This window comes from Talpa europaea, assembly GCF_964194135.1.
Source record: "Talpa europaea genome assembly, chromosome: 10".
NCBI classification, from domain to species: domain Eukaryota; kingdom Metazoa; phylum Chordata; class Mammalia; order Eulipotyphla; family Talpidae; genus Talpa; species Talpa europaea.
Window position 1 is genome coordinate 24,458,095 of NC_140077.1, and position 17,259 is coordinate 24,475,353.

Sequence of the window (17,259 nt, forward strand, 5' to 3'; positions counted from 1 at the left end):
CAATACCCACCGCTTACCAGCAGGAATAACATTTTCCTGAACTGTTTCTTCTCATCTGTCAAGATTCAGTTCAAATTTCCTTGCACGAATTAAGTCTCACTGTCTGATATCTAATAAAATCCTTTTGTAATGCAGTTTTGAGGACTCTGGCTCTATCTACCTGCAGTGTATACCAAATGGAAGGCACCTATATATGTCTTTTGTTTTATTAGAAATTGGAAATGATCTCATAACTTTAAAATTTTTTAAATATGAAATCCATGTATTACTTTCTTTTATCTAGCTCTCCAGTGGAATGACTTCTTGACTATTTGGCATGTATAATTTCTGTTTTTTTCCCAAATCTTATTAAAATAAAATTGCAGGCTTCCCTGGTGGCACAAGGGGTTAAGTCACAGCACTATGAGTCATCACCAGTCACTGCTGCATGAGTTCAATCCCCGGCCAGGGAACTAATCACATGGTGCAGCAGATCTCTCCTGTCTTGCCCGCTGCTCCCCTCAGCAGTGCATTTCAGTAAATCTGCCTGTTCTGCTCCCCACTCTGTCTCTGGTGAATCCTCTCACCCCCACTCTTCTGACCTGTACCCCAGTTCTTATATGCATGAATGAATAAATCTTTAAAAAAAAACAGAAACCAGCACATAGATTTTTATTGCAGCTTTATCTACAATGAACAAAAATTAGAAGTAGCCAAGATATTAATTATTTATCCACAGTCCATTTAGGGTTTAAACATTTGCACACACATAAATAAACTGTGGTAATTCTATGCAACGAAATATTTTCAACACCTAAAAGAACTGAGCAATCAAGTCATGAAAAGACACGGAGCAATCTTTAGGGCATACCAACTAAGTGAAAAACATCACCAAGACAAGACTACACATTGAGACCACTATATGAGATTCTGGAAGAGACAAAAGTACGGCAATAATAAAAAGATTGGTGGTTTCCAAGCATTTGAGGGAAAGAATGAATAGGCGGAACACCGAGAAACTTTTCTGATAATACTGTAATGGTGGATACACACCAATATACATGTTGCAAAACCCATAGAGTATAGAACACAAAGAATGAACTTCCGTAAACTCTGTTTTTTTTTTGTTTTTAAAGATTTATTTATTTTATACATACAAGAGCTGGGTGCAGGCCAGAGATGTGGGGGATGAGAGGCTTCACCAGAGACAGCGTGGGGAACAGAACAGGCAGACTGACTGAAAGACCCTGCTGAGGAGAGCAGCGGGCGAGACAGGATAGATCTGCTGTGCTATGTGGGTCACCTCCCTGGGCAGGGATTGGATTGGTGCTGCAGTGGCTGTGGATAGCTTCGCGGTGCTGCATATTAACCTCTTGCACCACCAGGAAGACCCGGTAAACTTTTTTGATAGTGATGTATTGATGATGACTGACCGCTTGTATCAAATGTGCCTCTCCATTGTGGGATGTTGACGGGACAGGCTGTGCCTGGGTGTGAAAAGGAATGTGTTGGAGCTTTGTGTACTTCTTGCTCCATTTTGTTGTGAACCTAAAACTGCTCTAAAAACATAGTCTATCAATTAAAAGGAATAGCTCTTACGGATAATATTTTCTTCCATTTGCTCTCTGCATTATACACAAAGGAATGAAAGCATGAGAACTGGTTCATCAGATTGTGATTTTTTTAGAACATGCAGAGGAGAAATGTCGTATTACATTCACCAACCATCTCACTCTGTCACACTGATGACACAGAACTAACTACTCAATACCAGAGAAGTGTTAGCATATGAGATGCCCAATACAATGTTACAGAGCAAGGAGAGGCTATACATATATTTGTACCGTGGAACTTTGGAAATCCTACTTTGGAGATGGATGTTCGTGCCTGGATCCTGACAGAATGGGGTGACAAGGAGAGGAGAGGTCGGTGACGACATTACCAGAAGGGGAAGGAAGAGAAAAGGAGATGACAGGGGCGTCAGGGGAATTGGACTTGTGGACATCACAGCAGAAGCCTGATGGTCTGTCCTTCCTCACAAAGGAATGAAGCAGATCTGGTAAGGAGGAGGCACAGAAACAAATCCATTGACAACTGCGGTGGTGTCAATGTCCTTGGAGTCAATGGCAGATTTCAAGGTAAACTTCTGGAAGATGGTGGTCAGGAATAAAAACAGCTCCATGCGGGCCAGGCCCTCTCCTGCACATGCCCGTTTTCCTGAAAATAACAAGCGCACAGAGGAGATGATCCTTGAACACTGTGTTTCTGACCTCAGAAAGAGAATATGCAATAACTATTTGATGAAAGCTGAGGTATGATGGAAGGCAGGATGGTTGGATAGATAGATGGACAATGGGCAGACAGGAATGGAATCCATCTAATGTTAATGAACAGGTATCCTCCTTTCAACAAATGTGTACTTATTATCAGCATTGTGGCCAATACTTCATTAAGTATTCCCACATTATAACCATTTCTTTGACCTCAATTTTCCTTCAACAATTTTCTAAAAACACATACTCTGGTTGTGCTTTCTGTTGCATAGATCTGATGGCTCATGATATTTCTATTCTTCACAGAATATTCTTCACAGTCTCAGTTCTGTACTCCAAGTAGACCTGCTCTCTACCACTCTCCAAAGCACTGTGAAGTTTCAGGTTTTCCCTTACAGTGCTGTTCCTTTGGCAAGATGCATGCCTCTCACATTTTTCAGGACTTTGTACTAAATCATTTCTGAATTTGAAGAACTGGATCAATTCCCCAAAGCTGCAGTGATCTGGCTCAACGAGAAGACTGCATCATGAGGAGGGAAAGTGCATGGACACAGGGTTCGGTGCTCCTGCTAACGGACAAGAGCACCTGCACCAGCCTTGGAGAGGGTACCATGGAAGCTCCTAACAATCCTCACAAGGTGTCTTGTCCTCTGATGCACAAAGAATACAAAAGCTACACTACCTGCTGAAAAAGCCATGAAGTAGTCACTCTTCTTAAAGTTGCCACTTTCGACCAGGGAGTGGTGAGGGTCAAACACCTCTGGGTTGGGTGTTCTTTGCTATCATGCAGCACAGTAGTCAGCGACGTCAATATGGTGGTGCCCTGGAAAAAATGATTTAAACTGCCTTATGAAGTCGTGGAGCTGCATGAAAAGCTACAAATCATTTATTCCAATCTTAGCATGCAAATATGAAGAAACCTAATACTGTGAAGGGAAGGGCATCCTAAGTCAGACAGAATAAGTAATAACAAGAACCAGGATAAGACCAGAGGCTGCGATGCTGCTTAAATGGCACCTGAAGTAGTGAGTACCCGGACCCTCAGTGCCAGGCCTCTGAAGCCATCCTGCTCATCACATTTAGTTCTGGGGCGATTTCCTCGTCTGTACCTTGATTTTATCATTTCAGTGTTCACTCAGCTCATATATGGATTATGCTTGCAAATGGAAATCTCTATCCAAGCTTGAAGTGTCTGGAGATATCCATTCATAGACCTTTTGTAAACATAGCCAATCAAATTAAACATAACTTACGTGATGATAAAGCAAGTACAGTAACAACTCTTAGCATTTTTATCACTGCCCCAGCATGTTGTTTGTATTAATTCAAAAATAGGGGTAGATTTCATCACACACAGATTGATCCCAGCCACAAACACAGAAAGAATGGCAAAATTAGAAATACAGTCATTTTGAACAATTATCTTAGGATCACTAATGTAATCGAGTGTTATCAAGGGATTCTAGTGGTGGAAGAACGGTTAGGCAGCACGATACTCACATATTCCTAAAGTACCACAACATATATTTTGATTAATGAACGTAAAATCCACAACCTCTGCCAAGCAGAGAACTGGCATGTACCACGTTATTATGTGGGGAACATAAATAATGGAATAAGTGACTTCATGTGCCCTCAGCTGCCTCACTGGTTTTCAGTGGGACCTTCAGAGCACTTATGTACTTCTCTGGGCAAAGTCATAATGGTAATCTAAGTCTGTGACAAACTTTGCACAACATAACTCTGAGGAATATTTTTATGACCACAGTTGGACTTTTCACAAAGTTGAGTGAGTTGAAAAACCAAACAGAGCAAAGGGAACTGATCACAGGAGACTAAAAGGACAAGACAACCAAATTTTACGCTTGACTGGATGCTGTATTGCAAAGAAAAGAAAAGCTATTCTAGGATAGTCTAGGAAAATTGAGAACACTATATAGGCTGGCATTAGCTATTATTGCATAATGGTAGCTCTTCTTGTGAAATCTGCTTTTCTGTCTAGAAATCGTTATTGGGATATACATACTGAACCTGAGGTGTTGCCACTTAGATGATTTCATCCATTACATATACACATATATGCTTTTAATGTCTTAGATTTTTTAAAGTTTAACACAAATTTTGGGGAAAATTCTATCCCCTAAGTTTACCATATAAAAATTTCATATCTTCATTTTGCAAAATTATTACTGTTGATTTTAAACAATTATATAAGAAAATATTTTTTAAGATACGAAAGGAAAAAAGACACAGCAAATATATACTCATCAAATATTATCCAAACAATGGTTATCCATTCAGAATCATGACCACTATACTTCACCACTACTTTTACAAAGGTAAAACTTAACTAATGGATTAGTATTAAAAATAAACACCAAAATGATAAGTTTCAAAAATAAGTGAAGGTAAATCTTGGACCCTGTTCTGACCAATATTCTTTAGATGGGACCTAAAAAACCACAAATCACCTCACATCATTTCATACGCCTATTGGCCATTTGCATTTCCTCTTTGCAAAAGTTTCTTTTTAGCTCTTCTGCCCAATTTTTGACGGGGTTATTTACTTTGCTTTTGTTGAATCTCATCAGCTCTTTTAGATTTTTGTGATCAGTCCTTTATCATTAGTGTTGTGTGCAAAATTTTTCTCCCAATGGGAGGGGTGATCTTTGTTTTGGTTACTATCTCTTTTGCTGTACAGAGGCTCTTTAATTTGATGTAATTCCAGCTGTTTATCTTTGCCCACTTCTTTGATCTCCTCATTAGTCCAGTGGTCTTCCAGTAGTGTGGGTTTCAATCTCCAGGAGGTAGGAGAGATCCTTGCCTTCTTTTTATGGTTTATTTCTAGTTTGATGCCTTCATGGTCAGAGTAGATGGTTGGTATGATTTTAATCTTAGTGTATCTGTTTATGTTTGTCTTGTGTCCCAGTATGTGATCAATCCTGGAGAATGATCTGTGTGCACTTTGGAAAATGTGTACTCAGATTTTTTGGGGTTTAGTGTTCTATAGATGTCTGTTAAGCCTAAGAGGTCTAGATCCTTGTTTAGAGCTTTAGTGTCCTTACTTATTTTTTGTCTCCTTGATCTATCCATTGTTGATAGTGTTGTGTTGGAAGTCTCCTACTACATATGTATTTTCTCTGATGTCTGTTTTCAGAGATGATAATAGTTGTCTGATGTATTTGGGTGCACCTTCATTTGGTGAGTATATATTAATGAGTGTTATGTCTTCTTGATGTATTGTCCCCTTGATCACAATGAAGTGACCATCGGGGTCTCTTTTTACCTTTGTGAGTTTGAAATCTGTTTTATCTGATATAACTATTCCTGCCTTCTTTTTTGGTCCATTTGATTTTAGGATTGTTTTCCATCCTTTTACTTTCAGTCTTTTTTTTTCATTTAAATTTTATTTTTATATTCCCCATACAATTGTAACCCCCTTATTTTGACCCCAAGCCCTCCTTTCCCCACCCCCCAACCCCCATAGAGTGTCTCTGGTTCATAGTTGCTTGTTGATTTTGATTTTTACTTTATATTAATTAGTCTTTTTCCCGGTCCCTTATTTAGGTTTTCTAAATTCCTGCTATGAGTGAGACCATCTGGTATTTTTCTTTTTTCTTTCTGGCTTATTTCGCTGAGCATAATCCCTTCCAGCTCCATCCATGTTGCTGCAAATTGCATGTGTTTATCTTTTTTGAATGCTGAGTAATATTCCATGGTGTATATGTACCACATCTTCTTGAACCAGTCATCTATTTTTGGGCATTTGGGCTGTTTCCAAAGCTTAGCTATTGTAAACAGTGCTGCTGTAAACATAGGGGTGCAGGTGCTCTTTGGAATTGATGTTTCTGTGTCCTTTGGGTAAATACCTAGGAGTGGAATTGCTGGATCATATGGAAGCTCTATGTTTAGTAGGTCCAGAAATCTCCACACGGCTCTCCATAGTGGTTGCACCAGTTTGTACTCCCACCAACAATGCAGGAGAGTTCCGTTTTCTCCACAACCTCGCCAACATTTGTTGTTTCTAGTTTTTTTTTAATACTTTCAGTCTATTTTTATTTTTTGTAGTTAGATGTGTTTCCTGGAGACAACAAAAAGTTGGGTTTTCTTTCTTTCTTTCTTTCTTTCTTTCTTTCTTTCTTTCTTTCTTTCTTTCTTTCTTTCTTTCTTTCTTTCTTTCTTTCTTTTTTAAGATTTATTTATTTATATAAGAACTGGGGTACAGGCCAGATGCATGGGAGGGTGAGAGGATTCATCAGAGCCAGAGTGGGGAACAGAACATGCAGACTGATGAAATACACTACTGAGGGGAGCCGCGGGCGAGACAGGAGAGGTCTGCTGCACCATGTGGGACTTTTGCCTGCCGCCCGGGATGGAACTAGCACTGTAGAGTCTGCAGACAGATTCACAGTGCGGCGCTCAACTGCCTGTGCCACCAGGGGAGGCCCGGGTTTTGTTTCTTAATCCAGCCTGCAACTCTGTGCCTTTTCATTGAGGAGTTTAGTCCATTTAGATTTACATTTTATATTGATATGTTAGTGTCTGTATTTGCCATTTTGTCTTTTCTGTGGTTTTATTTTTTCTCTTGTTTCCTTCATATTCATCCCTCTGTTGGATTGGGTTTTAAGACTCCTTATAAGTATTTTTTGGAGTGGGGGTTTAGTTGGTGATCAAACTCTGGAGTTTCTGTTTGTCTGTGAAGGTCTTTATTCTTTCTTCATAGAGGAAGGAACTTTGTGGGATAAAATATTCTTGGTTGGCATTTGTGGTCTTGGAGTCTGTTGACTATGCCCCTCCACTCTCTCCTTGCCTGTAGTGTTTCTTCAGAGACGTCTGATGTCAGCCTGATTGGTTTTCCTTTGTATGTTACCTGTTTCTTCCCTCTTGTCAGCTTCATTTATTTTTTCCTTGTCTTGGATTCTTGGAAGCTTTACTATTATATGTCCTGCTGTATATTTCCTTTCATCATGGAAGTTTGGTGTTCTTCTTGCTTCTTGTTATGTCTATTTTCAGCTCCTTCTTCATGTTTGGGAAGTTCTCTTCAATTTTTTCCTTGAATATTTTCTCTGTTCCTAGGTCTCTCTCCTCTCCTTCTAGGATTCGTATAACTCTTATATATCCTTTCCTCATGGAGTCATATAGTTCCCGAAGTCTTTCTTCATTCTTTTCCCTTTGTACTTCTCTTTCCTTTTCTGTTTTGGTTCTTTTTATTTCTGTCTTCGAGAGTACTTTTTGTATCTGAACTGCCAGATGTGGAACAGCTCTTTTCTCCCGAGGTGCTCACTCTCGGGACTTTATTCTCTGACTGCTGAATTTCAGGAAACAGGGTGGCAAAGGAGCTGATTCTCTGAATTCAAGATGTGATTTTCTTACAGTCTCTTTCCAACTGCCAGTGTCTCTGAGGACAAGGTCTTTTATGTTCAGCTTCTCTAAAGAGTAAACCTCTCTCATTCTATTGAATCAAAACAGTTACATGATAAAAGGAGGTGTGGAGGGAATCTGGGTAGGAAAAGCTACCTTCTTCAGCCTATTTCTCCCTCATTTTTTTTTGACACTTACAAATGCTACAACCTAGAGGGATACAAATCCCTTCTTCATATGTTTTCTTCTGACATTTAGATGACAACTTCCACCTCTCCAATGAGTTATCATCACCCATAAAATTGCAATTTGTGTTTTAGAAATTGGTGATTTGTTGTGACTACTTCCTGAGTTAGTCTGTCCAGATTTCAAGGACTAATTCTCAGTTCTCATTGGTTACAGTCTTTCAGCAGGTTCCTCACATAGGGTAATATAATGCATGTTCTAACAGTAATGCAACTTACTAAATACAAAACATAAAGGTCTTTGTAAAAGACAGAAAAACACTGACCCGCAAATTTTGGCCAATACCACTTTTCTGGAAACAGACTTCTAAATAGTCAATACCTTCACGGATATCATAAGCCTGAGTGTTAGTAACACACTATTCGTGAATTTGATTTTTTAGACCACTTTCCTGACAGCAGAATTTTTTTTTTAAAGATTTATTTGTGTGTGTGTGTGTGTTTTGATGGTCTCCTGTATTTTTTAATTTTTTTTTGTTTTTTACAAAATTGTTCATTTTTAAACAATATTTGCTCAGGTGTAGTCCCCATAGAATTTCCTTCTCCAATGCACCCATGCACCATCACCTCAGTCCCCTGTGCTCCTCCCTCTAATCCATCTCCCTCTTCCTTCCCTGCAGTATGTCTCTGATTTATTATTGTCTGTTTTTGCTTTGTTGTGTTTTGTACTGTTATTATTTTTTTACACTGATGTCTTATTTGGTTCCCCTGTATTTCTGCTATAAGTGAAACCATCCAATATTTTTCTTTTTCCTTCTGGCTTATTTCCTGAGTATAATTCCTTCTAGCTCCATCCACATTGCTGCAAATGGCAAGAGTTTATCATCTCTGATTGCTAAATAATATTCCATTGTATATATGCACCACATCTACTTTTGGGTATTTGGGTTGTTTCCAGGTTTTACCTATTGTAAATAGTGCTGCAGTAAACATAGGGGTACAGGTGTTCTTTTGAATAAATGTTTTTGTGTCCTTTGGGTAGATCCCTAGGAGTGGAATTCCTGGGTCATATGGTAGCTCCATCTTTAGTAGTCTGAAGACCCTCCAGACAGCTTTCCATAATGGTTGAACCAGTTTGCACTTCCACCAGCAATGCAGGAGAGTTCCTTTTTCACCACATCCTCGCCAACATTTGTTGTTGCTTGTTTTTTTGATATGTGCCATTCTGACTGGTGTAAGGTGGTATCTCAATGTGGTTTTGATTTGCATTTCTCTCATTATAAGGGTTGAAGATCCGGGAAATGCAAATCAAAACCACATAGAAATACACTTAACACGAACAACTAATCTTTGACAAAGGAGCAAAGAATATGCAATGATGGAATATGGACAGTTTGTTCAATAAATGGTGCTGGGAAAACTGGACCATCACATGCAAAAACATGAAACTAGACCACTACCCTCTCACCATGAACAAAAATCAACTCACAATGGATAAAAGAACTGGATATAAGACTGGATATAAAACCATAAAATACATAGAAGAAAATATAGGTGAAACACTACAAGACATACATCTCAGTAACATTTTTAAAGACTTCTTCACCCAAAGCAAAGAAGGTCAAGAAAACGATAATCACCTGGGATTACATCAAACTGAAAAGCTTCTGCACAGCAAAAGAAACATTAACCAAAACAAAGAGACACCCCACTGATTGGGAAAAAAATTTTGCACTCCATAGAACTGATAAGGAACTGATCATAAAAATATACAAAGAACTCATATGACTCAGCCAAAATAAAGTAAACAATCCAGTTAAGAAATAGAAAGAAGAACTTAAAAGGACATTGCTCCAAAGAGGAAATGAAAATGGCCAATAGGCATATAATGATTTATTTATTTATGCATATAAGAACTGGGGTACAGGCCAGAGGTGTGGGGGGTAAGAGGATTCACCAGAGACAGAGTGGGGAGCAGACCAGCCAGATCTACTGTAATACACTCCTGAGGGGAGCAGGAGGTGAGACAGGAGAGTTCTGCTGCGCCATGTGGGTAGATCCCTGCCTGGTAGGGGATCAAACTCATGCTGCTGAGGCTGCTAATAACTTCACAGTGCTGTGCTTAACTCCTTATGCCACCAGGGAGGCCCCCTGACTGCAGAAATTATCTCTGGGAGACACTAGCTTTCTCAGTTTCCTCTTATGTTTATTTTTTATTTTTTTCAGATTTATTTATTTATGCATACAAAAGCTGGGGTACAGGCCAGAGTGTGGGGGGTGAGAGGATTCACCAGAGACACAGTGGGAAACAGTACAGACATATGACTGAAATACACTGCTGAGGGGAGCAGTGGGTGGAACAGAGTTCTGCTTCACCATATGGGTGTCTCTCTGGCTGGCCAGGGATCCAACTTGGGCTACAGAGGATGTGGATTGCTTCATAGTGTGGTGCTTAACCCCTTGTGCCACTAGGGAGGCCCTCCTCTTATGTTTAATATGGAGAGTTTTCATTTTCTTTACCGCACTTGAGAACATTCATTTTCAGAATAAGAGAGATCTCCAGATAATATACCTACTTTCAAAAGGGACCTTTTCAGGGCCTCCCGGGTGGCGCAGCGGTTGAGCCCTGGGTTGCGAAGCTGCCTGCAGCCTCTGCAGTGCTGGTTCGATCCCCGGCTGCTCCCCGGCCACTGGAGGAGGGTCCCACATGGCGCGCAGACCTCTCCTTCTGCCCGCTGCTCCCCTCAGCAGTGTACTTCGGTCCTTCTGCCTGTTCTGCTCCCCGCTCTGGCTCTGGTGAATTCTCTCACCCTCCCATGCTTCTGACTGTACCCAGTGCTTGTATAAATAAATAAAAAATATTAAAAAAAAAAAGATATATTCTAAAAAAAAAAAAAAAACAAAAAAACAAAAAAAAAAAACAAAAGGGACCTTTTCATAGTAAAACTAATATGCAGTCCCAGGTCAATTAATACTGGCCGTGCCTGCCACAAATAAGCTCCTGGGAATTACTGTCACTACCTGATGGCTTTTCTGACTGCCCATGGGGTCTTCACTCCTATTCATCCTCCTGTATTATATAAAGATGCCCCATTATTATCTCTTCATTACACTTGGAAACATTAAGCTCATCAGATAGATAATTAAATAATGAAGCTTCTCTAAGAGAAACAGGAGGCAATGCCACACTTGTAATGTCTTTCAGTAACTTCCCTGAAACATACTGCCCACCACATTGGTCATACCTGTGACCTCTGGGTACTTCAGCAGCAGGAGAAGAGCATATCTCAGGGTGGTGCTCGTAGTCTCTGTCCCCACTGCAAATAGATCAAATACAGTAAGTGCCAAGGATTCCAGAGTTAATTCCAAGTCTTGATTGTGTTTTTCCTAGGAATGATGAAATGATTTGACAAATTAATTTGCCAGAATTATAGTTAGTCCAAAGTGTTCACTGTTACGAATTTTTCACCAAAAATTCCTCTGGAAAAGGATCTGGACCTCACCTGCATCCATGCAGAGATCAAAACTGAGATATTTTCATCAAATCTTTCTATTATATTTGAAAAAAACTAGATCCTTATAATCAAATGGTTCTGGAAAATAATTGAGCAGATCACATTGCAGGGTGCACAGGCCAGGATAAAAGTGGGATCACAGGGTGAAGTTAAAGAATCAGAAACATTTTCAAAATAAAATTTTAAAAAATACACAGACACAACATATAGTTGTATACAGACTGTATACAGTCTTGGAAACATTTTGGTTTTTTATAACAGAAAGGTAATTTAAGAAAGTTTATTCCCTTATATATAAATTCCTTTAATAGCAAAAGAGACATCATTTATAAAATGAAACTACCCGTGAATGTAGACTAATGCAGGCTCTATTAAAAACAATATGGAGATTTCTTCAGTATTAAAAATAGATCTATATAATATCCAGCAGTCCCTTTCCTAGGTATCACCAAAAAATGCAAGACCACTGATTTGAAGGGGTATATGCACTCTTATGTTCATTGCAGCAATGTTTACAATAGCCAAGTAATGGAAATAACCTAAGTATCTATCACCAGAATAGTGGATAAAAAAAATGGGGCATGTATACACAAGGGAATACTACTCAGATAAAAATAAAAGATGAAAGCTTGCCATTTGCAACAACACAGATGGAACTGGAGAGGATTATGCTAAAAAAGAAGTCACAATGTAAAATGCAACCACTGGATGATTTTGCTCATATGAGAAAAATAAGCAAACAAAGCAAAGGAACAGACCAAAACAACACTTGAAATCTAATTGCAGAACTGAGGCTACCAGATAGTAAGGTAAAAAATGGGAGGAAAGGAAGAAGGAGCTCATGTACATGGTGAAGGATTAAGGAGCTTTGGTGGGAAGCATGGTGTGGTAACACAATTGTAGCAGTGTGAATCTATTCCTTTAAAACATACACAGTGTTTTAAATCATGATCACCTCAATAAATATCATAAACATTGAAATCAATGTATCACTTTTTCATTAACCTCAGAGATATGGTTTAACCTAGCTAGTTAAATAGTGGATATTTTTGAATTTTATTTACTTTCATTGCTTAAATTCATTTCCTTTCCAATCAGGTTGACTTAATTAGAGGGAAAAAGAAAAAAATAACATTTAAAGAGAACAATTTTATATATCATTTAATAAAGTTATCAGTGCTGAACCTTACTTGTCTGCTAAGTGTCCAGAGAATGAAGTTGAAATATAGAAAGAAGGGATAATTAAGGACTTGAAAATGCTTTGTGTATAATAAATATATATATAAAAAACCTGGAATATTGGTAGAGGGCAAACAAAAGAGAGAGAAAGATTATGGGTGAATTCACGTACTTGAAAGAATAAATGCCTAAGAATGGGAAACATTTATGTTGAATAACGAGAAACTAAAGAAGTGAATAGTAATATGATACTTTGTTCAAAGTAGAAATCAAAAGGGAAATTTGCATTTCCTACATAAATCCCAGGTAAGTTACCAAAATGTAAATTGATGGACAGTTTTTATTTTTTTTCACCTCACTGGAAAAGATTTTCCTCCTTGGGAATCAAATGTCCATCATTTACATGCACCCTCAAGAATTAATTAATTGGGGGAATCCCTGGTGGCGCAAGGAGTTAAGCACTGCACTATGAAGCAATCCACAGACTCTGCAGCACGGGTTCAATCCCCCAGCTGGCCAGGGAGCAACCCACATGGCGCAGCAGACCTCTCCTGTCTTGCCCGCTGCTCCCCTTATCAGTGTGTTTCACTCAGTCTGCCTGTTCTCCTGTTCTGTTCCCCACTCGTCTCTGGTGGATCCTCTCACCTCCCGCACCTCTGGCCCGTACCCAGCTCTTGTATGCATAAATAAATAAATCTTAAAAAAAGAATTAATTAATTTGGGATAAGTCACCCTATATAAACTTACAGGATTATGTTCAGTAAGAAGAAACAGAGTAGGGCCTCCCGAGTGGCGCAGCGGTTGAGTGCTGGGTTGCGAAGCTGCTCGCAGCCTCTGCAACACCTGTTTGATCCCCGGCTGCCGGGAGGATCCCACATGGTGCGCAGACCTCTTCTGCCCTCCGCTGCTCCCCTCAGCAGTGTACTTCGTCGGTCTGCCTGTTCTGTTCCCCGCTCTGGCTCTGGGGAATTCTCTCACCTTCCCGCCCTTCTGACTGTACCCACTGCCTGTATAAATAAATAAATGAATCTTAAAAGAAAAAAAAAAGAAGAAGAAACAGAGTAGTATTTTTCTAATATTTAAATGATTTACTATCTAGATTAGGTCTGTTCTATTCTCAGTAAAGAAATTACATAGGAAAAAGGATTTTCCATTGGAAGGGATCTGTAAAATACAATTGTTGCAACTGAATCATCACTGAAAGATTGTTATAGGTAAAAATCTAAAATTCACATTTGTTGGTCATTACAAATGACTCAATGTATTGTAGCACAGTGACATCAAAAAGATGGTAGAATAGGAAATCCAGCCATTGTTCTCCCATGAAAACACTGATTAAACAATGATATAGGGTTTGAAATTCTCTTAGGAGATTTTGTGAAGCCAATAAGGAATTACAGTGTCACAGAGAGCACAATTTCAAGCTCCCATTACAAAGAAATCAGTAGCCTCACTAACTGTGAAGGTGTACACAGATTCACACAGAAATTCATGTACCAGGAAAAAAAAATAAAAATCAGACTCCCCTGGAAAATCTAACCAGGCATACTTGATAGGACTTTGCCTTACAAAAAGGCAATCCATAATGGCAGGGAGATTGTACGTTTACTTAAATGTTGGATCCCAACACAAAATTTAAAAAAACACAAGAATTTAGGAAACATCTCTCAGAACAGGTCTGAAATAAATATGCAGAACGATCCCACAGAAAAGGGGTAATAGCAGTTACCTGAATAAAGAAGTCTGAAAAATGAGAAAATATCTCTTAAATGCAATAAAATGAGAACTAGAGAAACCATAACTGATTAGAAGAATGTGGACTTCTAGTGAGTCCTGGATGTGGGATGTGACAGTGAAGGAAATCAGATATGGGGGACTGTCATGTCCAGCATGCAGTGAATCTTTATTTTCTTAGAGCTCTTTTATACACTACTTAAAGTGCAGCAAGTGTAACAGCAAAGCATACCATATAATGACAGCACATATGTTTGATTATTCTGCTTTCTTACTATTATCTATTTATTTCAGACAGCAGGGTGTCAAGTGGTTAATTCTCACCCACTTAATCTTATCGCCCCCTAGCTAGAGAATGGGAATTTCGCTCATCATTTCTTGTTCTAAGACTGTGGAGATGTAGGGGCCTGACTCCATGCAGGTCACATTCTGGGCACTCAACACCAGGTCTGGTCACTCAGAGGTTTTCCTCCAAGACACATGTGTTTTCACATGCCTTTGGGACTCAGGTTAAGGCCCTTCTGCTTGCTGCGCGGGGTCTCTCCCAATAGAAGAACATGAGGACTTGCCTACCTGATTAAAATCTATCAACCTTGGTGAAATGTGCTGCAGTATGAAACTCTCTCACTTTTCAAAATGACTCAAACTATTCCTCATGACTTCTCATTTAAAAACAAACAGACCTCAGGAGAGAAACAGATGAAATGGCCTTTTATACCTACACTCTACACACAATCATGAATGAATACACACACACTCACACACACACACAGCATACATACACAAAATCTCCTGACTCTGTGCTTCAAACTCTCCGTCTCCACACAAGGGTTAACAACCACCACCCCTAATGGAAGATCTGGGCCACCCTGATGTGTCCCCGAAGATGACACTAGAGAATACAGTGTGTTAAGGACACAGCGACTGAACAGAGAATCACCCACCATTGCCTCCTCCATGAGGCAGCGGGCTTCCTCTTGAACTCGTTCCTCAATGCTCCTCTTCCCCATCCCAAAATGCCGCAGGGTCATGAGGCAGAAGCGGCGCATCTCCTTCCATTTCTTTCCATTGCTGAAAACAACTCCTAACAGAGGGTAAATATAAACTGGAGTGGGGTCCAAGGGAAGAAGAAAGCTGTCACTTGACAGCCACGGGGATGGGGAAAAAAACGTGAGGAGATAGATCTTCCAGTCTCCATTTTTTATCCTCCCCATCCCCACAACCCATGTGCATGATTGCACACCCACACCTACCATCTCCTCTTTGAACTCTTTCAAAGACTGGGGAATAGGCTCTTCCAGCAAAGTCCTCTCCCATATCAATCAACGCTTCCTTCACTGCTTCATATCCGTGCAACACCACAGTTGGCTTCGTGCCAAAATACAGAGTGAACACAGGGCCATAGGCTTTGCAGAGCTGGGAAAGCACGTGCATATAACAAAAAAGTCATTGCTTAATAATGTATTTTGCCTAATTCAGAATACTACTTTCATATTGGTAGGCTGCCCCACACAGCCTCAGTATTTCTGTACTTAAGACATCAATATGGGTGATTGTAGAGTTGCCACTTATGGATGGCCTGGGATGTACCAGGATTGGCCTAGCCTAACTATTTGATCATCGGTCACTATTACCCTCACATTTGAACCTTCACCAAGTTTATTTGCCCTGCTTACAAATAAGGAAATTAAGATCAGACAATTTCAATTTATTTCTAGTATCCCTTGGCCATTATACAGAAGATTCAGATTTGAGCCTCTTAATTGTTCTCTGATCCTTGACGAATATCCTCAGATTCCACCTTTGTTCCAAAACCCAGCTGACTGCTTCAGGATCACCTACAGAGTCCTCTTGTGGAAGTTTTGATACAGTAGCACAGGAAGTTGTGATGAATCCTAGAAATTGGTATTTTAAAAGATCGGTTCAGGTAAATCTAATGCCAGCCCAGCTTGTGATCTGCTGGTATTACTAACACAGACAGAGTGGGCACCACAAAGGCATTGTCAGGGCGAAGGCATCTCAAGGAAGAACAATTTCTTCCACCCAGAATACTCGTTGAGATCAGACACCAGCTGTGTAGACCCAAGTGAATGATGTTCCCACAGTTTTGTCCTGACTGGTTATGTCTTTTCAGGGACTCATGCTTCTTCCTGAGCCCAGAGTCATTTCTTGAGATAGACACAGTGTGCTTATTCAGAGATGTTAAATTTAGTACAATCTCAACAAAACACACAGCCATGTAGTAGATGACTTCTGGAATAAAATCTATAATCACAAAATCATAACAAGAAGTAACCTTCTGCCAAAATCATAGCAAATGGAGGTAAAATAAAGAAGGGAGCAACACTCCTCCCTTTTGTCACTTTATATTTTAATTCTGCCACACAAAACCTGTTTGTTTACTCACTGAACACAGAGAAATATCAAAATAACTTGGAGCATTTGATTTTTCAAGACCTACTTGAATAATATGCTACCATGCCATATTTTATCATAAAAATTGAGGGGAAAATAAAGAACTATTTGAAAATTGTAGTTAATTTAATTACCATTTGCAAATCACAGAGGAACATAAAACATACTCACGTTGCTTACAGATTTGCTGATATCCTTAACATCTAACTGGAGGATATTTCCAATAACAGGAAGCGGCAAGGGGCCAGGTGGGAGCTTCCCTTGCCCAGAAGTCTGTTTCCAGAGAGCAAGGAGGAGCAAACAGGAGAGAGAGCACTAGGGCCACAGCCAGATCCATTGTAGCTTTCTCTTCTTATCAGAACCTGAGGGTGAATTCTAAAGCTTTTATAACAACACCCCTTGTTATTTTAACTTATGCTGCTCTGATATACAAAGAGGCCAATCAGCTACATCTACTCATATTCTCCACACCTTGGCCTTTGGTCCATTGATAAAGATAAAAAGAAATTGTTCTTTAGTTTTGTTTTCTTTCTCTCCAGTCATCACTCTGGACCTTTAGTTCAATCCTACTGGAAACGGACATGTATTGATAACTTTAAAAAAAAAAAAAAAAAGAAA

The 17,259-nt window shown here is 39.5% G+C and overlaps 1 pseudogene across 1 annotated transcript; it reads right to left on the reverse strand.

Annotated features, from left to right (window-relative positions):
- Nucleotides 1-2,014: 2,014 nt before the first annotated feature.
- LOC311178680 (cytochrome P450 2C9-like) lies at nt 2,015-16,978 on the reverse strand (annotated as a pseudogene). The gene is made up of 8 exons: nt 16,813-16,978; nt 15,480-15,642; nt 15,171-15,310; nt 11,302-11,472; nt 11,044-11,185; nt 8,125-8,180; nt 2,935-3,075; nt 2,015-2,196 (listed from the first exon to the last, which is right to left on the reverse strand). The product of its transcript is annotated as a cytochrome P450 2C9-like (transcript).
- Nucleotides 16,979-17,259: the final 281 nt, after the last annotated feature.